Source organism: Pleurodeles waltl, chromosome 8 (genome assembly GCF_031143425.1).
Source record: "Pleurodeles waltl isolate 20211129_DDA chromosome 8, aPleWal1.hap1.20221129, whole genome shotgun sequence".
NCBI classification, from domain to species: domain Eukaryota; kingdom Metazoa; phylum Chordata; class Amphibia; order Caudata; family Salamandridae; genus Pleurodeles; species Pleurodeles waltl.
The window spans coordinates 1,410,031,877-1,410,054,465 of record NC_090447.1 but is presented as its reverse complement, the minus strand read 5'-3'; positions in this window follow the sequence as shown (position 1 = coordinate 1,410,054,465).

Below are 22,589 nucleotides of genomic sequence, written 5' to 3'. Positions count from 1 at the left end.
GCCCAGGTCTTCAGCTTCTTGCTGAATTCATGAAGGGAGGAGGAGGCTCGGATGTGGAGAGGAAGGTCATTCCATGCTTTAGGAGTTATGTAAGAGAACACTCATTCTCCTGATATGGTACTGTGAATGCGTGGGATGTTGGTGAGATGGAGTCCTGTGGAGCGGAGGTGTCCGGATGGGTGGTGGAAAGAGAAACAACTGTTCAGGTAGGTGGGCCCTGAGGTCCGAAGTGCCTTGAATGTGTGTGTGAGGAGATTGAATTGGGTCTGTTTGTGTATTGGGAGCCAGTGTAGCTCCCTGAAGTGTGGTGTAGTGTGAGTTCTGTGTGGTAAGTTTAGATGAGTCTGGCTACAAACTGATGGATGGTCTATAGTCTTCTGGTGAGTTGCTTGGTGATTCCGGTATAGAGGGTGTTGCCATAGTCTAACGTGCTGGTGACTAGGGTGTTGCTTGGAAGTTATTTGAAGATTGTCATCAGCATCTTCAAGGTGTGAAAACAAGATGCAGCGATGGTGTTGACTTGTGCAGTCATGTCCAGTTTCCTGGTAATGATTATTCCGATGTTTCTCCTGTGGGTTCTGGGTGTTGGTCCGAGTTTGGATGGCCACCAGTTGGAGTCCCATGGTGAGGTGTTTTTGCCAAAGATCCCTACTTCTGTCTTTTCCATGTTGAGCTTGAGAAAGTTGGCTTTCACCCAGTTAGCGACTTTAGTCATGAGGGCAGTAAACTTGTTTTTTATGTGATGGGGTCTTGTCCATAAGGGAGAGTATGAGTTATGTGCCATCTGTGTAAGAGTGGATATTGATGTCATGTGTGTGAATGACATTGGCCAGAGGGCTCATGTGTGTGTTGAAGAGGGAGGGCTGAGCAGTGAACTATGAGGGACTCCGCAATCGGGTTTGCAGGCTTCTGAGAAGTAGGGCTGTAGGCTGACAGCTTTCATTCTATCCGTTAGGAAGGGGAAGACCCAGCAGAGAATGGGTCCTTGGATGGCAATCTTGTACAGGTGCCTGATGAAGATGAGATGTGAGACCATGCCAAATGATGAAGAGAGGTCCAGGAGAATGAGGGCCGTTGTGTGCCCCTGTTGTCAAGGATCATGAGAATGTCGTCTGTGGCAGCAATGAGATGTGCTTCTGTACTGTGGTTGAGCCTAAATCCAGACTGCTTGGCATAGAGGAGTTGGTGGTTGCTGAGGTGTTTGGTGTGCCATTGATTGATTAGTTTCTCTAAGACCTTTGACAGGTATGGTAGGAGGGAGATGGATCTGTAGTTGGAAAGCGTGACTGAGTCAGCAGATAGTTTCTTGAGCAGGGGCATGATGGTGGCATATTTCCAGGTGACTGGGAATGTGACTGAGTCAATGGTGGGATTGAAGGCGAGTGCTGGTACTTCACTGATTGGTAGGAGTCCTTTGGTGAGGGAATGGTGGGCTGGAGCCCCCAACCAGATAATCTTAATGGTAAAGGCGATTTTGACAGTGGTGACGACAGGCTACAAGATCAAGGTTCATTAATCGGCTGCGATGGGAAGCTGAGTTGCAGCAGTAACAGGATGAACTTGAGGGTCGAAGCTGCTCTATATTGAGGTGCTTTTGTTACAGGAACATTCCAAGGACTTGTTGCAAATGTCTTGTGTGGTAGTGATGTTGCTGGAGTTGACAGGAAACATGGTGAAATCTTTGATGATGGCAAAGATTTTCTTGCTGCTATTAGTGCTGGCATAGATGCAATATGCAAGCGCTGAGCAAGGGTTCTGCCCTGGGAGAAGTTGCTCTTGACATGTATGTTTAACATGAGGCGTTCCAGGTAGCTGGTGGGGCTACCCATGTAGGGGGCAGGTTATGGTATCTTTGAATGTGACAGCAACTCCACCTTCAGGCTTGTGCTGATGGTCTTGCCTAATGATCTTGCATCCAGTGGAGATGGCGGGAGCGATGTCCAGTGCCGATGTTGGGTTCAGCCATGTTTCTCTGAGAAGGGCAGGTCGGGGGCGTGGTTGTGTAGTAGGTCCCATATATCTGTGGCATGTTTGGTGTGCAAGTGGGTTTAGAGGAGCATGCATGCGAGTGTGGTGTGCTGTTTAGGTGGTGTTTGGTCCATGTGAGCATGAGCGAGTAGGGTGCTGGCTGTTGTTTGTGCATCAGTTGAGGATGTAGGGTGTGGGAGAGTGCATGAGGACTTGCAGGAGGCGCAAGTCAATGCTTTTTCAGTGTTCTGTGATACAGTATGCCACAGTGCAGTGAGCAGCACCTGGGGTTAACAGCAGGGAGGAGCACAATGGGCATCAGTGGGTAATGGGACAACCTGGGTTCCTGGTGTGGGCATGGTCCAGGCGTGGGTTGGTGCAGATTACCTTACTTTTGGTGCGCCTTTGTTGCGCCACCGGCACGACTGCTGTGCATTCACACTGAAGGCACCATTAAATAGGCCCTGGAAGAAGACAAGGGTAAGGTGGGCAGGTAACCAGTGATGTCATATATTGAGCAGATCGATGATGGGAAATTAAGTCTTTTTGCCTTCTTCCTTTAAGAAGAGTTTCATCAGGAAACCTATGATGCCGTATACTGTGCAGATGGATAAAGAGAAGTCCAATTATGTCACCTATATGCAGTAGAATGATGGGAAACTAAGTCCTCTTGCTTGCCTTCTTTTATAGAGAGTGTTGGTAGGAAATCAGTGATGTCCCTTCCTATGCAAATGAATGATGGGAACTCCAGCAATGTCACTTCCTGTGCTAGTGGATTATAGGAAAAAAAGTTAATTATCCAACTATTAACATTCCTGTAAATCTCATTGATATTGTATTGGGAAAAGTGGAGCTTTCCATCCCGTCTTCATTACACCACCACTGGAGACCTAGCTGACACAGATCCTACAATTTGAGCAAGCCTGTCTTGTCACCTTCAGAGGACCTCCTTTCCATGTATTTCTATGGTTTAAGCCTCTCAGACGTTCTAGAATGCCTTTCCTTATTAGCAAGTAACCATTGTTTCTGTCTGTCACTGTCTACTGCCAATTTCTCTTGACTTCAAATTATCTTTTTCATTGCTTTTAAATATCCATAATCAATCTGACCCAATATTTTGTTTTCATAAAATGCACCTGACCAGATCTTTAAACACCTCTAAGAGTTTTCAAAGATAACTATCTAAAAAATCCATTATACCCAAATAGTAATCAGCCCCCAGATCGTTGCCTTAATTTAATAGCACAAAGGACTGAAGCATCCATATCGGTATGCATGCCAAGGACCTCGCACAGGTGAAAGTATATAGCAGTCGTGAGTGATAAGACACCCTCTTACCCAAGAATTCATCATCTTCCAGCGTCCCGCCATATTGATCGAGGTAAGGAATGTATTCATTCTATCATGGAAGTCATGAACAGGAGAGAAAACTGAGAATTCCCTCTCCTTCAAGTGAGTGTTCCTCCATGGGTCCCTTAAGTTCCAGCCCTCTTTCCAGGGCCCAAAACTTACTTAACACTCGAGTATTAGGATTCCACAGAGGGGAGGTAAGGACCTATCCACTGTAATGTTTGTGACACAGTTAAAGTCACCATCACAAATCAGCGGTAACCCTGGGTCCATGTAATCTTCAACCAAGTGCCATTTATGAACTGTGTAGGCAGTAGATTGGTGGGAGCAGCGATACTAATTAGGTACACTCAGTCCCCATATCCAGTCTGCCCTTGAGCAACGCTTATCTACCATCCAAATTTACCATCTGTTCAAAACGCTAGAATAGAACTACTGGCTTGACCAACATGAGCACTTTCCTAGCAAATGCAGAGTAATTTGTATGATACATCTGGCCCCTTCAGCATGTCTGCAATTATTGTTCTTCAGCCCCTGATGTGTATGTTTCCTACACCATAGCTATATGCAGGGGCGTAGCTTGGTCAATACGACTAGGAGGGCATGAGCTCCAGATTTTCATTATGACATTGGCAGTAAATGCCGCTTACCGCCACGCTGATGGCCGTCAACATACCGCCACGGTGGCGGATATCCGCTCTCCGTATTATGACACACACACACCAATCCGACAGAATACTGCCACACACACAAATCTGCCAGCCCAAAAGTCAGTGCAAAAATGAGGTACCAACACCCATATCTTTACGCCAACAAAACAACTCCCACCACATTATGACCCACAAATCACCACGGCGAACATTCAATGCCAGAAAACCACTGGCGGTACATAGCGCTGCGCTTAGCATAGACACCCACAAACAAAACAACACTACATTGGCTAATACTAAAAACACACACCTGACATTCATACACACACCACACCTATACGCCCACACGACTATAAAACACATACCCACATCACCCACAACCCTTTGCCGACACCAAAAGACTGCAAGAGTTATCCACTGACAACACAGAGACAACTACACACAGACCACTTACACCCATACATCCCTCACTCACCCCACATCACACACCCCACCACATTACTCAACACACTCTCACCAACACACAACACACAACACCCATGGCACCACAAAGGCGCCCCTGTTCCCCTGAGGAATTAAGGGTCATGTGGAGGAAATTATCAGGGTAGAGCCACAGCTGTTTGGAGCACAGGTACAGCAGATTTCCATTGCCAGGAAGATGGAGCTATGGCAGAGAAATGTGGACAGGGAGAATGCCATGGGACAGCACCCAAGAAGAAAGGGATGACATCAGGAAGAGGTGGAACGTCCTATGGGGAAGGTACGTTTGTGAGAAAACAGGGCTGATTGCAGAGGCCCCCTAACTTTTTGCCCCCATTTTCCACTTTTTGCTGGTGTTTTCCTGACTCCCTAGTATATGGTAGGGCATGTAGGTTTAGGGACCACAGCATAGGTAGTGCACCCATAGGTGCACTGCTGAGGTGCCCAGTGTCATTTTAAAGGCAGGCCTGCCTTGCTGGCTGCTTTTAAATTAAAGTTATATGCAAATTCGACTTTGGAATTAAAAGTAGTTCCAAAGTCTTAAACTACCTTATTTTTACATATAAGTCACCCCTAAGGTGTGTCCTATGTGCCCCTAGGCATGGGTGCCATGTAACTATAAGCAGGGACCTTATAAAAATTGTTTTATAAGCCCTGGTGAGGTAAAAACAGCCAAATTCGTTTTTCCCTCATTGTAGTAAATGGCCTTCATAGGCTAGAATGGGGAGACTTTATTTTAATTTTTAAAGTCTCCTTAAATGATGCATACCAAGGGTTTGGTATCAAATTAATTGTTGTAATAAATCCCACAACTTCCAGTTGCTGGATTTAATATAACTTGTTCAGGTAAAGAGTTCTAAACTTTACCTAAAAAGTTGCCAATTTCAGCCCTGCATTGTTTTTGCAGCTGTGCTCTGATTGGCCAGCCTTTAGCAGCTTGGCCAAGCTGCCTTGATGAGGTGTGAAGTGGCCTGGCTTCACACAAAGGAATGTGCCTGTGGGAGGGAATCTTCCCTCAGCAGATGGTGAGGCAGGAAGGGGGAGGGCTGCCAAACTGGTCTTCAAAGGCAGAGAAGGACATTTGGAGCAACCAGCAACACCCCCACATCCTGCAACCCCAGACAACTAGGTGCCCCCTTGATTAGATTAGGAGAGGGCAGGAGAGGGGTGTGTTTATGATTTTTAGCCACACCAGTGGGTGGGCTCAGCCAGATGTAACCTCCAAAAATCAGATTCAGCCATGATGGATTTTTAGAGAATTTTGCCTCCTGGGATTGATTTTTGCCACACTTCCCAGGAAGTGGTCATCACAGGGGGAAGGACCCTGCACCTGATTGGAGAACCAGAACCCCCCTGCTTTTCACCCAGGAGCAAGGATAAAACTGGCAGACCTGCACCCACACCTCAGTTCCCTACCACATCCAGCAAGGAAGAACAACAGAAGAAGAAGGACTGCCCTGCTGGACCCCTGGCCTGCACCTGGAACCTGCACTCAGAAGGACTGCACCAGCTGCACACTTGGGCTTCACCAAAAGAAGGACTTTGCCTGGCTTCAACTGGTTCAAGGAGGGACTCCCTGTTTGCTACAGGTGAAAAATTGCTATCCAGAGTCCACTGCACCAACTCCTGAAGACAGCGACCAGCTGACCACTGTCCAGTGGCCAAAAAGGAGCTTGCGCCAGGTGCATTCTGGGAGTTGTAGTCCGCACCCGCCAAGGACCATCTCAGAACCTCTGGACCCTTGGGGTGAGCTGTGGACCCCATAAGAACCTTAAAAGGACATCTGGGAGAAGCCCCAGAAGTTTGGAGAAGTTTGGACAACTTTTGTAAAAAAGCTCCATAGAGGGACCGACCCGCCGCAGCAACTCTAGCCGGCTTGCCTCAACAGCGACCCGGCCTGATTTGCTGGTTCGTCCCGGTAAAGAAGATCTCCGAAAAAGAGACTAAGGCGGTCATTCCGACCGTGGCGGTGAAGCGGTGGTAAGACCGCCAACAGGCTGGCGGTCTTTTTTCTGACATTCTGACCATGGCGGTTACCGCCATGGCCAGCCGCCGCTTCACCGTTCCGACCGCCACGGCGGTAACGACCGCCGGGCTGGAGACCTGGGTCTCCGGCCCGGCGGTCATCACATACCGCCGGCGGTATTCCGACCCGCCTGACCCCGGCTTACCGCCATGGATTTCATGCGGTTTGGGACCGCCATGAAATCCATGGCGGTAAGCACTATCAGTGCCAGGGAATCCCTTCCCTGGCACTGATAGGGGTCTCCCCCACCCCCCACCCCCACTCCAACTCCCTCCCCTACCCCCCCACCACCCCTGCCACCCCCAAAAGGTTGCAGGACCCCCCTCCCCACCCCGATCCCCAACATGTACACAGACATACACACATACACGCACGCATACATGCACGCATTCATGCACATACACACACACCCCCCCGCATTCATGCACGCACTCTTAACATACACACACACACCCCCGCATTCATGCACGCACTCTCAACATACACACACACCCCCCCGCATTCATGCACGCACTCTCAACATACACACACACCCCCGCATTCATGCACGCACTCTCAACATACACACATACAAGCACGCCCCCATGCACGCACACAACTCACAACACCCCCCACCCCCTTTCCCTAACGGACGATCACCTTACCTGTTCTGGTGATCCTCCGGGAGGGAACGGGACCCATGGGGGCAGCTCCGCCGACACCGCCACGCCAACAGAACACCGCCACAGCGAATCACAAGTCGTGATTCGCTGGGCGGTGTTCTGTTGGCGTGGCGGTGGAGGTGGAGCTACCTCCACTTCCCCGCCTGCCGCCAGTATGGCTGTTGGCGGCTCTTCGTCCGGAAACGGGCGGAGCGCTGCCAACGGTTGTAATGGCCCGTGCGGAAGACCGCCAGCACTGGCGGTCTTCCGTACGGCGGTCCCTCTGCGGTCTACAAAAAAGACCGCCGAGGTCAGAATGACCACCTAAGTCCGAAGGTAAAAAGTTGACCGGGACCTCCCCGCCAGCGTATCCGAGGAGGGCTCCATGGACGTCGGATCAAGATCCAGGTTTACCCCGGTCAAAGGATTTTCACCTCGAAAAAACGACTAAGTCCAAAGGTAAAAATCTCCCCCGAGGATTCCAGCATCGCGTATCCGGAGAAGGGCTCCAGGAGGTCGGATTGGACTGGCAGGTTCGTCCCGCTGAAGAAAATCTTCGAAAAAGAGACTAAGGGCCTCATTCCGACCCTGGCGGTCGGGGGCAACGGAAGCACCGCCAACAGGCTGGCGGTGCTTCATTGCCCATTCTGACCGCGGCGTTAAAGCCGCGGTCAGAAAAGGGAATCCGGCGGTTTCCCGCCGGATTTCCCCTGCTTGGGCAGAATCTCCATGGCGGCGCCGCCATGGAGATTCCGCCCCCCTTCCCGCCATCCTGTTCCTGGCGGTTTTTACCGCCAGGAACAGGATGGCGGGAACGGGTGTTGTGGGGCCCCTGGGGGCCCCTGCACTGCCCATGCCACTGGCATGGGCAGTGCAGGGGCCCCCTAACAGGGCCCCAGGAAGATTTTCACTGTCTGCATTGCAGACAGTGAAAATCGCGACGGGTGCAACAGCACCCGTCGCACCCCTGTAACACCGCCGGCTCCCTTCGGAGCCGGCCTCTGTGTTGCAGGGCCTTTCCCGCTGGGCCGGCGGGCGCTCCCTTGGCAGGCGCCCGCCGGCCCAGCGGGAAAGTCAGAATGGCCTCCGCGGTCTTCTGACCGCAGAGCGGCCATTTGGCGGTTCCCGCCAGGCGGGCGGCGTCCGCCGCCTGCCAGGGTCAGAATGACCCTCTAAGTGTGAAGGTAAACTTTTAACCGAGACCTCCCGTGACCTGTAGCCGAGCAGGGCTCCATCGCGGTCGGCCTGAAACTTTGACTCTGCCCCGGTCGAGGTGCAACCAGATGAACCGATTGGCGCTTTTTGTTTCTAGGCGCTAAAAAAAAAACAATTCTTTAAAAATTCATATCTCCGGTTCCCCTTATCCGATTTTATTCGTTTTGGTGTCATTTTAAAGATAAAAATATAATCTATTTTTATAAATTGGTTTTGGATTTTTAAACTGTTTCCTGTGTTTTATTTAATTACTGTTTTGTGATATTTGAATGCTTTACACTCTGTCTCCTAAGTTAAGCCTTGACGCTCGTTGCCAAGCTACCAAGGGTTGAGCTGGGTTTCATTTACTGAGACCTAACTGGGCCTTAGTGGAGGTTAGTGGCCTATTGCTAAGTGTAGGTACCTACCTGCCCTTACCAATAACCCATTTTCCAACAACGTTCCATAGCAGCAAGGCACCAGCTTGCAATACAGAGGACTGGCGATGGACCCCCACCCCTCCCCCACAGTTCACAGCATGGGAGGAGCAAGTACTGGCATTACCTCATCATGAGGGACTCGCTGGAGTAGTAGGAGGACTGGACACTGGTAAGTCAATCTTTACTACTTATCACCCCCCCATACTTGCATGCCAACTCACACCCTACCCTCACTCCCATCACTCCACTCCACTCCATCCCACACCCTGCACCTCCACATATGGCTAACCCTAATGCCAACCCCTGCATGCTATACCAATGCATGGACAGCCCTCCCAGCCCTGCATGGACACCCATCACAAAAGCATGCACACCATAGGGAAACTAACAATCCCAGATTACATAACCATACACAAACAAAAGGTGACAGGGCAACAACCATAGAGGGTAAGCCAGGGATGTACAACATGTCATACACATGAAGCATAATACAGCACTTACACTCCCACAGGTACCCCAGCGAATGTCAGGGACACTGGGAGGACCGCTGTGCACCAGGGGGAGGACAGGACCAAGGAACTGATTCTCCAGGAGGCACTGTCAGAGATCCTGGGAGCCTACCAACATTCCCAGGACATGATGGGCCAGATCTTAGACAACGTGCAGGAGAACAGGCGGCTGCAGGAGAGACAGTATCAGGGGATCAGGGAGGACTTGCAGGCCATCAACATCACCCTGATCTCCATTGAAGGGGTGCTGGCAAACATGGCCAACATCATGAGGGAGGCAACAGCACACCAGAGGGCCCCTACCACTAGCCAGTCCATCGACCAGCTCTCCACTTCTGCTGCCGCTAGTGGGCAGGAGGCCCCGCCACAGGACCCACAGGCCACCAGCATCCATCCCGCTGGAGAAGGTGAACCACCCTGCAAACGTTCCCTGAGACCTAGACAGAAGCCAGAGACACTTGCCAAGGCCACTGCCAGGAAATGAGACTCTCCTGATTGTCCCCCTTGTGTCCCACTGTGTCACCTTGTCCCATTTGAACTGCCATTGCTTCCCTTTCTATGGCACCTTGACACTGAACCTGTGCTACAAACAGACTGGAGTAATACCCTGGACTTTCCTCCATCATCATCCTGTTCCATTGCACTTCTCAATTTATTAGCACTACAATAAACACCCTTGGACACAACTCGACTACTTGTATGTCATGTGTTGAAAATGTGTATTCTTGGAAACAGTTACATCCATTGCAAATGTACTGTACATTGTGAGAGCATAGAAATAATGACCTGTAGCTGGCTGTAGTCAGCACATAAGTACACAGTTGTTATATCACCAACATCTGCAAAATGACAAACCATAGGTGACAGTAAGTAGAGATAAAAGGAAGTGAATGCCATCGCCACAGCCACACAGATTACACCAATAATCATAGAAATGTTAATCTGCACTGTCTCACCTGTGTGTCATTGGAAGTACTAACGGATTATCGATGTTCTGTTGTCCTCACCCTCATCCTCAGCCTCTTCATCCTCACTGTCCTCAAGGTCCACTGCTGCCACAGGGGCATCTCTAGTCTCCTCCTCCTGCAGAAAAAGTACATGGCGTCTGAGGGCCAGGTTATGCAACTTGCAGCATGCCACTACTATCTGGCAGACCTCCTCGGGTGAGTAGCACAGGGATCCACCTGTCAGATGGAAGCACCTGAACCTGGCCTTCAGGAGGCCGGAGGTCCTCTTGATGATCAGTCTGGTTCACCCATGTGCCTCATTATAACTTTCTTCAGCCCTTGTCCTGGCATTCCTCACAGGGGTCAGCAGTCACGGTAGGTTTGGGTAGCCAGAGTCACCTGCAAGTATTGAGTGACAACATTTAGCCACACACAATCCTATGGGGTTGACACCAGAGGTATACACTAACAAACAGTGGGTGGGGACCAAGGCTCACCTATTAGCCACACCCTGTGCCTCTGTAGTTGGGCCATCACATTTAGGATGCTGCTATTCCTCAGAACAAAGGCATCGTGCACCGACCCAGGATACTTAGCATTAACGTGGGTGATGTACTGGTCCGCTAGGCGCACCATTTGCAAATTCATTGAGTGGAAACTCTTACGATTCCTAAAAACTTGTTCATTCTGGCGGGGGGCAAATGCAATATGTGTCCCGTCAATCTCCCTAATAATGTTGGGGATATGTCCCATTGCATGGAATCCGGCCTTCACAGTGGCCAAATCTTCCACCTGGGGGAAAGCTATGTAGTTGCACATGTGTTTCACCAAGGCAGACAAAACTCTTGCTAGCACGATAGAACACATTGGCAGTGACATGTCTGCTGCCAAGCCCACTGTCACTTGAAAAGTACCAGTTGCCAGGAAATGGAGCACTGATACAACTTGCACAAGAGGTGGGATCTCAGTGGGATGACGGATAACTGATATCAGGTCAGGCTCCAACTGGGCACACAGCTCTGTGATTGTGTCCCTGCCTAGTCAATAGGTCAGTATTATCTGCCTTTCCTCCAGTGTAGCCAAGTCCACCAGAGGTCTGTACATGGGGGTATGTCTCCACCTCCTGTTCATCTGCAGCGGTAGGTATCTAAGGGACACAAGAGTGAGTAGGGTGTCACAACTGGAACCACAACTGCAGTGCATTTATGTATTGGGACAGTGTAAATGGCGAAGTATGTGCCAATCTAATCTGTGATGCATGAATTGTTGATAGGCCTGTTCCCCCCCTGAAATGGCGACCGCCTGTCCTGTATGGAGGGACAGGTGGAAGTGAGTTATTCCACTGACGTTGGGTGTCGTGGTGGAAGGCGGTCTTGCACCGCCCTGCAATTTCTCATTGGGTAATATCGGGCTCTATGTAGTACAGTGGACAATGGGGATTTACCCTGGCGGTGACGGTGTACACCGCCGCGGACGTGACTGCCATTTTCTATCTGATTACTCACTTGTTTCCTGACCTTCAACAGGAGAACACCTACACTGCATGTGTTGTTGTGACCTGTGTCTGGGACCTACCATGGCACGTGTGACTGGGGAAAGAGCCCCAGCCTTCACTTCGGAGAAGTTGGAGCGACTGGTGGATGGGGTCTTACCCCAGTACGGACAGCTGTATGGGCCGCCAGACCAACAGGTGAGGACACATTGGGCACGATGCATGTGGGAAGGATGCATGGAGATGTGTGTGCAAGCATTGTGTAAGGGGGTGGGTAGAATGTCTAGTGGCAGTTTACATGTTGTGCGCTGGGCTATGTGTGTGCCAATGGTGATGGAAAGGGGTATGGTGGGCCATATGTGAGACAGGCTGGACAGTTTATCTAATGGTGTTCTCCTGTCTGTATTGCCTCTGCAGGTCACCGTCCATCAAAAGAAGGGAATATGGCGTGCCATCACCAAGGACATGCGGGCCCTGGGGGTCTATGGCAGGCGGAGCACCCACTGTTGGAAACTTTGGGAGGACCTGAGATGCTGGGCCCGGAAGACCGCAGAGGCCGAGCTGGGGGTGGCCTCTCAATGAGGAAGGGGTGCGTGTGAGACCCTGACCCCCCTGATGGCCCGCATACCGGTGGTGGCCTACCCTGAGCTGGATGGACACTTGAGGGCATCACAGCAGCCACAAGGGGTTGAGTACAGTGGGTATCAATACATATTTTGGCTGGTGGGGTGGTATCCAGGTGGTGGATGTGTGTTAGTAGATGTCCCTGAGGCCGGGCCAGACATTGCAGTATGGGTCAACTGAAGGGTAATGGGTGCATGGCAAATACAGGTAACCTAGCTTGTTAGCAGTCCATTTCAGCCAGGGCATTGTGGGTCCCAGGAGTGCTGCAGTTGGCGGTGTGTGGTCCTCATCTTGCCTTAGTGACTAGCCATATCACTGGTAGTGCAATGCATAGCGCTTAAGCCTGTTCCCTGTGTGTGACGGTGATGTGCATGCCAATAGTGGTGTTGGTGCAGTCATTGACCAAGTGTATCCTTTGTCTCCCCCCTTTCTTGTTTTGTCATCCTGTCCTTGTGTGCATTAGCATCATCTGGCAGAGGAGCATGGGCACCGGCAACAGAGGGAGCTGCATCCAACAGGACCCAGGAGGCAGAGTCCACCAACGCCGAGGTTACCAGTGGGATAGAGGGTGAGGGGAGCACCATGGCGGAGACTGGAAGAGACAACACATACTCAGATACCTCCTCCAATGGGAGCTCCCTGGTGGTGGCGGTCACCTCTGTGACCACTCCAGCTGCAGGTACAGCCGCCACCCCCGTACCAGCACCACCCTCCCAGTAGCCCCTCAGTGAGTTTCCCGTGCCAGCTCACCCAGGAGGGTGGGCATCTCCTCCGCCCCAGGCACCTCGGGCCCTGCCACAATGAGTCCTACTACGCTGAGTGAGTTGGCCATTGACATCCTGAGATCCATCTCTGTAGGGCAATCAACCACAGTGAATACCATCCAGGGGCTGGCATCCCTGATGCAGCAATGCAATGCATACCTGGAGGGTATTCATGGTGAATTGGCGGCCCAACAGAGATCGATTCAGGCTCTGGCTCTGGCCTCCTCTCTGATGGCAGCCATTGTCTCTGTTTCTACTATCCCCCCTCCAACTACCACTTCCCAGTCCCATTCTCCTCAACCCCAACCCATCCCAGGCACACATACAGACGTGCATGCACACAAGACAACACCCAAGAGTGGCACAGGCAAACACAAGCACCACACTTCATCCCATAACCACTCACACAAACACCATTCAGTTGCAGACACAACATCCACTGCCTCCACTGTCTCCCCCTCCTCCTCCTCCTGCTCCGCCTCCCTCCCAGTCAAGTCCACACTCACACCTGCATGCACTACATCAGCATCCACCATCACCCCACCAAGCAGCAGACACACTTCACTAGCAGACACCTCCACAACATCCATCCACTTGTCCCCTGTGTTCTCTCCCACCATGTCTGTTACCCCCTCCTAAAGGACACAAACACAAGCACTCAGACACCCAACAGCCATCCACCTCACACATGCACACTGCCCATGCACCTGCATCCAAGTCCAGCAGTCGTACACAACCAACAACCACTTTCTCAACCTCCACTCCCATCCCTCCTCCACTCCCACTGTCCCTAAGAAGCTTTTCCTTGCCCAACTTGACCTCTTCCCTCCCCCTCACCCCCGTCTTGCCCATACAACCAGGGTACCAACCTGCCAGCCCAGCACCTCAGCCAAACAGTTGATGGGGACAGTGGTGGCACCTCCTAGTCGTGGAGGAAGGACTGTGAGGAATTCCACTCCAACAGCCAGGAAGGGGAAGGAGCCCACAACAACTACAGCCAGAAAGGGGAAGGAGCCCACAACACCTACAGCCAGGAAGGGGAAGGAGCCCACAACAACTACAGCCAGGAAGGAGCCCACAACAACTACAGCCAGGAAGGGGAAGGTGCCCACACCTCCTGCCATGGAGGGAATGAAGCCCTTAACTCTATCAGAGGCTGGGAGGGTGAAACCGCCACCACCTGTGGTCACGGAGCCCTCACCACCAGCAGAGGCAGGCCAGGAGGCACCATCACCTGCTGCCACAGAGCAGCCCTCACCACCAGCTGAGGCAGTGCAGCTATCACCGCCAGCAGAGGCAGGCCACGAGGCACCATCACCTGTTGCCACAGAGCAGCCCTCCAACCCAGCTGAGGCAGTGCAGCTATCACCGCCAGCAGAGGCAGGCCAGGAGGCACTATCACCTGCTGCCACAGAGCAGCCCTCACCACCAGCTGAGGCAGTGCAGATATCACCGCCAGCGGAGGCAGGCCAGGAGGCACCATCACCTGTTGCCACAGAGCAGCCCTCCCCACCAGCTGAGGCAATGCAGCTATCTCCGCCAGGACATGTAAGCCACCTGCCAGGGACTGCTGCACAAGGACCCCCCTCCAGAACCCATGGGTATGTTACCCACCTGAGAGACTATGATCTTGCACTCCCCAGCACTGATAAATGGGCATGGAGCCCCCTCCATAACCAGTGGGCATGTTCCTCACCTGAGAGACTGTGGCCTTGCGCTCCCCAGCACTGAGAAATGGGCATGGATCCCCCTCCAGAATCAGTGGGCATGTTCCCCACCTGAGAGACTGTGGCCTTGCACACCCCAGTAAATGAGGTGCCTGCCCACTTGCAAACTGATGCCCCTAAAGTGTTCTCTCTGGGTGATGTCAGGATACAAGTTGGGCCTTGGACTGTGCCCTATGGCATTGTGTGCCATTATGACTTTGAACTGGGCATTGGCCCTTTATGAACATTTGTATATATTTGATTTGTGTGGTGGGTTTTACTATGCATACATACATTGTCAGTACTTCCGAAATCTGATCCTAGTTTTATTGTGCTGTGTATCGTGTGCCATTGGTTTACGTCTGCAGCTGGTTGTGTGTATGATGCATGTGTATCTGGTTTGTGTTGTGCGTGTGTGTGTTACTCTCATTTTCCTCCCTCCCACCCTTGTGTGCTAGGCGGCTGTACTCACTGTTGTCGTCTTCGTCGGTGTTGGTGTTCCAAGTGGAGCATAAAGTAGAATGATAATCGGGAAGTCTTGCAGTTCGGGGTCCATGGCGGTGAAGTTCTTCTCTGTGTCTCCGATGGTGAGTCCTTTCACTTCTGAGCTCTGTTTCCGCCAGTCTTTTTATGGCGTTGGTGTAGTACATTGGCTGTCTATGGGTGTTATCACCGCTATGGTCATAATTTGGTGGTACTTACTGCTAGTCTGTTGGTAGTATTACCGCCACCTTATCACTCACCACCAGGGTTGTAATGAGGGCCATAATGTTTAAGTACATTATAAGGCAAACAGGGTGCATGAGAGGAGTCTAAAGGGCAGTGGAAAGGGAAAGGATTGTGGATTGGTAGGAGTACTAAGAGAGAAAACACAGTACTTTGTAAAATAGCCAATGTTTTTGAGGACTTTCAAAACAGAGAGGGAGAGAGTGTGGGAATTTATGTATTTTATGTTTTCCATAGCAGGAATCGTTAGCAGCTGTTGCAAGAAAGCAATTTAATTTGCAGTAATGATACTGCCTTTAAATATTGCATTTGATTTGGGAAACATCCGGAACCATGACTCTGAAACAAAAAAGTTGTGAACAACGCAAGCAGAACAACGCTTGCATGAACAACGACTTTGTTTTTCTGTACCTTAACCAGGCATGTGCTGAACAACGCACGTGCGTGGTTAAGGCAGAGAAAAAGGGAGTCAGCATCAGGAGAGGGAACGGTCAGCTAAGTGGGGCTTAGGAAGGGTTGGGGGTAGTTTTTAGTAGTGGGGTAGTTTGGTTTTTAGGGGAGGGAATGGGGGGTCAGGGTAGTTTTAGTATTTGGGAGGGTGTGGGAGGGTAATGGTAGTTTTAGTATTAGGGGCGGTGGTGGGGGTCGGGGTTGTTTTAGTTTTTGGGGGTGGGGGTGGGGCTCGGGGTAGTTTTTTTTTCCGGGGGAATGGGGAGTCACTTTAGTTTTAGACTTGAAGTGGGGGGGTCAGGGTAGTTTTAGTTTTTAGGGGCCGGGTGGGGGGTCATGGTAGTTTTAGTTTTAGGGGCCGGGTAATTTTAGTTTTAGGGGCGGGAGGTCGGGGTAGTTTTAGTATTAGGGCGGGGTTGGGTAGTTTTGTTTTTAGGGGTTGGGGTCGGGGTCGTTTTACTATTGAGGGGTGGGGGTCAGGGTTTTTTTAGTTTTTAGGGATGGGGTTCGGGTAGTTTTAGTTTTTAGGGGCAGGGGTGGGAGATCAGAGTAGTTTTAGTTTTAGGGTCGGGGTAGTGGGTCGGGTAGTTTTAGTTTTAGGTGCAGGGCTGGGGGTTGGGGTACTTTTAGTTTTTAGGGGCGGGGTGGGGGGTCGAGTAGTTTTAGTTTTAGGGGTGGAAGTGGGGGTAGGGGTAATTTTAGTATTGGGCGGGGTGGGAGTAGTTTTAGTTTTAGGGGCTGGGCGGGGTAGTTTTAGTATTGGGGCGGGGTGAGGGGTTAGGGTAGTTTTGTTTTTATGGGCGGGGTGGAGGGTCAGGGTAGTTTTATTTTTAGGGGTGGGGGTCGCGGTTGTTTTAGTATTAGGGGTGGGGGGTCAGGGTTGTTTTAATTTTTAGGGGTGGGGGTTAGGGTAGTTTCACTTTTTAGGGGCAATGGTGGGGGTTCAGAGTAGTTTTAGTTTTAGGGGTAGGGTAGAGGGTCGGGTCCTTTTAGTTTTAGGGGCGGGGTGGGGGGTCGGGGTAGTTTTCATTTTAGGGGCGGGTGTGGGGGGGTAGGGGTAATTTTAATACTAGGGGCGGGGTGGGGGTATTTTCTTTTTTAGGGGTGGGTGTTGGGGTAGTTTTGTTTTTAGGGGTGGGGGTCGGGGCTGTTTTAGTACTGGGGGTTGGGGGGTCGGGGTAGTTTTAGTTTTCAGGGAGGGGGTGGGGGGTCAGGGTAGTTTTAGTATTAGGGGCAGGGTGGGGATCGGGTTAGTTTTGTTTTTAGGGTCGGGTTGTTTTAGTATTATGGGGGTGTGGAGTCGGGGTTTTAGTTTTTAGGGGCGGGTGTGGGAGGTCGGGGTTCTTTTAGTTTTTAGGGGCTGGGTGATGGTGTCAGGGTAGCTTTAGTTTTAGGGGTGGGGAGTCGGGGTAGTTTTAGTATTAGGGGGTGTGGAGTCGGAGTTTTAGTTTTTAGGGGCGGGCATGGGGGGGTCGGGGTTCTTTTAGTTTTTACGGGCGGGTGGGGGTCGGGGTAGTTTTGTTTTTAGGGGCAGGGTTCGGGGTAGTTTTGTTGTTAGGGGTGGAGTCAGGGTTGTTTTAGTATTAGGGGGTGTGGAGTCAGGGTTTTAGTTTTTAGGGGCGGGTGGGGGGGTTGAGGGAGTTTTAGTTTGAGGGGTGTGGGGTTGGGGTTGGGGTAGTTTTAGTATTAGGGGCGGGGTACTTCTGGGCATTAGGGCAGGTGGGGGGGTCGCATGCTGGAACCACGCATGCCGTCCCACACATGCCTTTACTTGGCATGCCTTTACAACGAAAAATCGTTGTTAAGGCATGCGTGGGAAAGGCATTCGTGGTAACAACGCGGTCGTTGTTCTGACTGTGTTGTTCAGGCATGCGTGCTTCCAGGATTCGTTGTTCCATCATACAACCAAAATTGGAGTCCTCTTTCCATTTTCATGAAATATCCCAGTTCTTGACTTTAAAGTTCTGGTCACCCTACAAATAATGAACGTTTGTGAGTACATAAGTAAGTACCCCCTTGCGCTCCCCATGGGCATAAAGTAAATCAATTTTTTCATCCACTTTCACCCCACCAAACTTGCGGTCTCTCAACTTCGACCCAATGAAAACTACCGCCTTGCAAAACAAAACTTTACAATTGCGAGCATAGTGAAAAATGAGATGTGGGTGGAGAACGATTGCCGATTATGCACCCGTAAAGTTTTGGTTCCACTGAAAAGGTCATAGGAGCCATTGAGTGTGCCTATCTGTGCTTTATTTGTGAAATAAGTGCCGATGCTTAAAGCGCTGTTCATACACCCGTGGCTGGCACTATTAAATGTCAGAGCGCTAATAGCAAGGGTGCGCAGTCCTGAACCCACCTCCGGCCCCTTTGATTCACTGCCAGAGACTCCCTATCCAGTTCTCTCACTCTTACAAGTTTCTGCTTTCTCCATTGGTGACGGATTTTCTGTATTTCTTTTCCTCCATCTTGAGGTTTTGTTTGTTGTTTCTGCTTTTAGTCTCGGGAAATGCCTGATGTGGAGAATTAATTGCAGGCCCCCAAAAATAAGTGCAGGTACTCCCCTACCGACAACCACCAGCACAAATTAAGCACTGGTGCCTGCTCTCTGTCTCATCCACTATTCCATTAATCACAATACTTTACCTTTAATGGGTGTTTCTATTCAACTGGAAATCCCCGCTAAGAATGACTCTTGGCAGTGGCCCCTTGTTATGTCTGAGGCATTCAGTCAGTTCTCTTATTATAGCTAACAGCACCTTTAATGCTGAAATAGACATACACTTACTTTCAATAGCTAAAGCAAAACCCCAAGTCCCCCGAGGGAAAATGCTGTGGCTAAAATGTCAGCTCAGAAGGAACGTGTCACAAATGACACTGGGTCTCTTGAGAGATTTAAAAAGTCTGTGCATACAGATCTATACTATCATACCTAGTATTAAGGATTCATGTTTGCTGTAAAAAAATGCGCTTCTGGTCTAAGAGTTGCTGAAAGTAATTAGCCCCGCACCTAACAAACTGTTTTTCAGTGATTAACTAAAGCCACGAAGTGTTCCCACATTTTAACCTTGTGATTACAGAATGTTTCAACAAACTTCTCCTAACACCTTCTAGTACCAAGGAGCTTTGATAAACTCAAACTATCACAATTTGAATAGTTCGGAGCTTAGCCGAATAAATTCCACTGTCCATACTTGGCAATGGTGGCCAGGATGCTAATCGTATTCACTGGCCGCCTGATGGTGAATTAAGCATGTATAATTTATGAAATATTTTTATAATTTCCTTTTTTAGGACAGTATTAAATTGGACATGGAAATACAGACGCACATCGGTTACATAGTGTTGTTCTCTAATCCGCAATCTATGTTCCATTGCTATAGTATGTAGGCCTTCCTGTGATGTTTATCTTGGGCTATGTATGGGAATGTGTTTCAGATTGACACAGGTACCATTAGCGCAGGTTTCCATGAGTATTGTCAATGCTGCATTCTACATTTATGGAATACAACCCTTCAAGAGACCTCAAGCTGACAGCACTTTTGGGTCAGAGGCATCATTCCACTCGTCACAAACACGGTTGCAAATTGAAACATGTATTTTTGAAAACAGTGTGACATTTCTGAACCTACCTATGTAGTTCTACGTCGGTTTGCAAATTTCTGAATCGGATTGCACTTAGACCTACCTAATTATTATTCTTCAGGTAGGTCACTAATTGCGACTCAATCCAATTGGCCACAGTAAAAGGGATAGTACCATGCAAAGGTTACCAGATCACCACGTCTGTAAATTGTTTTTAAATAAAGTAATTTTTAAAGCTGCCCATTTCCCTGAAGAAAATGGGGCTGTTTTTTTAACAAAAATGTTTCAAACAGTTTCCCTGTGAGTTGGCAGTGGTCCCAGGACCACTGCCTACTCCCCCAGAATCTTTTTTAGGTTGAGCGTAAAAGTGCTTTGACCTGTTGTAAGTATTGTGGGCTTTTAACCACGTCCATCGCACGTCCATCACTTTCACTCGTTCGTGGGCTTGCCTTTCTAAAATCCTTTGTTATCATTTGTAAATGCTTTACGTTTGGCTCTCCTTGGGGTGGTTTTGTTACCGCCTTGAAGACTGCACCTGTTACATGGATAATTGCACGATTACCGATACGTTTGACTGCAAGCAAACATCTTTTTCTTTTTGTGTCTCTACTTCGCGTTCATGTCGGCCATGGTGCTTTGAATCGGCTCGCTTATGTCAACTGTTTTACATTTAGTTTTCAATTTAAGTGGCAAGACATCTCCAGTTAGGAATTTACAATGGTAATAGCTTTAACTCGAACAAATGTGAGATCCATTGCATTGCAAATGCTGTTTTACAGTTCCCAAGGGATTAGGGGCTCAAAGGAGACTCTTTTGCTATGTGAATGAGCTACCACGTGAACCTGAGAGACAGTCACTCTTCAATGGTTTGAGACCATAATTCCAGTCACACACCATTGATACATATGATATCAATTCGGTATTTGGAAGGAATGCCCAAAACACACCCTTTCCAAACACCATTGTTCATTCAAAAACCCATTTTAAAAGTCAGTAAAACTTTACCAACTCCTAAAATGAGTTTGGTACATGACCAGAAACGTTTTTACAATCACAAACTGTGAATCAGAGTGTTTGTGACCTCAAAAAATTCACATATCTGGCCCATGAGTCTACAAGGCTGCAGGGACTATAGGTTACAGCAGGCCCTGCAGGTCCTGCCGAAAGGATCTTGCATGTACTAGCAGTATGAGGCCTCGCTTTCAAACGAATGAAACAGGCGAAAATATATTTGCATAAAATCTATGAAGATGGGAGCCCTATATATCCTATGATGCTATGATGTGTATGCAAATGCAAGAAATAAAGCTTTTGGTTTCCTAAAATGAGTACCCATCCCTTTAGTTTCATTCTATCAGGTAAAACAAAAGCCATCTTTACAATCTAAGTGAGGAAATGTTCACTTGAATCAGGTCACTAGCACCTAAACGTCAGAATATGTAAGTTGCATTACTTTTGATTCCATGGTATTGGGAAAGTATTAGAACATTTCGATAGATTGTCTGCAATAGGGAAAATGTGCCCGGAGAGCAGATTATGTATTATGCTATTGCTTCCTCTTCCACCAATTTTTCATATTACAGAAGGAATACAAGTTTTAGTATGTATTATGCAATATGAAGGCACTATGCCCTGGCCAGTGTATTCTCGAAGGGACATTGTCTCATTGGCATAACAGCAAGCCCAGCACAAATGGGCTAATACCTGGTGTCCAAGGATTTGCTTCCATACACAAATGCAGGGAGGCGCAGAACTGTGGGCCTACGAGACAGACTTTGGGGGGGAGGGGTGCAGAAAGGATCCCACGTACCTTCTGGTATGGACCACGAGGGGAGTTATTCCAAACAATACAATATTTAAAGAAAACTCACCCTGCTCCAAAGCAAAGCTGTGGGTGCCTAGGAAAGGGGCAGCAGTCTCAAGAAGAAGCAGGAAGCCTGGTTGCGCTCCAGTGCTGCCACAGTCTGGTCACTGAGGGGGCACAGAGCCCTCTCATGAGAAAAGAGTAACATCTCAGCCCATTCTTGGAGGTGAAACCATTGCCCAATGAGGCTGTACATGAAGTTTTGCTGTGCAAGTACACACGGACATGCTGTGTGCCTTTGTGGCACCCCGGGAGTCATTGCTTTAATATTGAAAGCTGAATTGATGAATAGCAAGTCAATTTTAGCAACCAATGAACAATCACTGATAAGACAGGCTCCACAGTGTTGTGCATAAGTAGGGCCCTTGGCTGAATGAATGGACTTTGCAGTCCTTACTTCATCACAGACCAGGATTGTACACTAACACCCCTTACTCAAGATGTTCGAATTAGTGCTGCTTCATTGGCTCTGTAAAAAAGATGTGTCTGGAAAGTTTCGACATAAGCACATAATAGATCAAGTGAATGATTACAAAAACGTCACCCAACATTCAAAACAGCCATAAACCTCTTTTTCCATTTTGTGCCTCAAATTGCTACCCCAAGTTTGTGTTTTTATGTATTTTTCCTTCACCTAGTGGGAATTTGTTCAAGAGCAAGTGCTATTTTAACTAAAAGAATGTGAGCTAAAAATCAAATTAGCTTTTTAGCACCCTCAGTGTGATTTATTTGATCAAAGTGTCCAGTAAACAATGCCTGAAATAAAAGCTCTAGTAGGACAAAAGTTTTCATTGCTGCACATTAGTTCACAAAATAGTATTAATTTGCCATGAAAGGATTTTCATAGATCTAGAACAAACTTCTGACTTTTATGGAATTCTCGAAGAGTTATAGACTTTTATTAGAGTTCGTTTAAGGAGTAGAGTTTGTGCTATATGCTGACTTGTTTGCAGTTCTTCTACTCCAAAGGCAAGTGTTGAAATATCTATATCCTATGGCTAGGGTTTTAAAGAAAAGAAACCTCTGTTCTTCGCTTTTTTTGAAGTTTTTATATAGAGCCAACTCGACCTGAAGGTATCGGAGCACTTTACATGAGAAGCATCAGTTACATTACACAAAGACTATATATTTTTAGTTTTTTTACATACTGGGGAAAGTACGTGATTTGCCTAG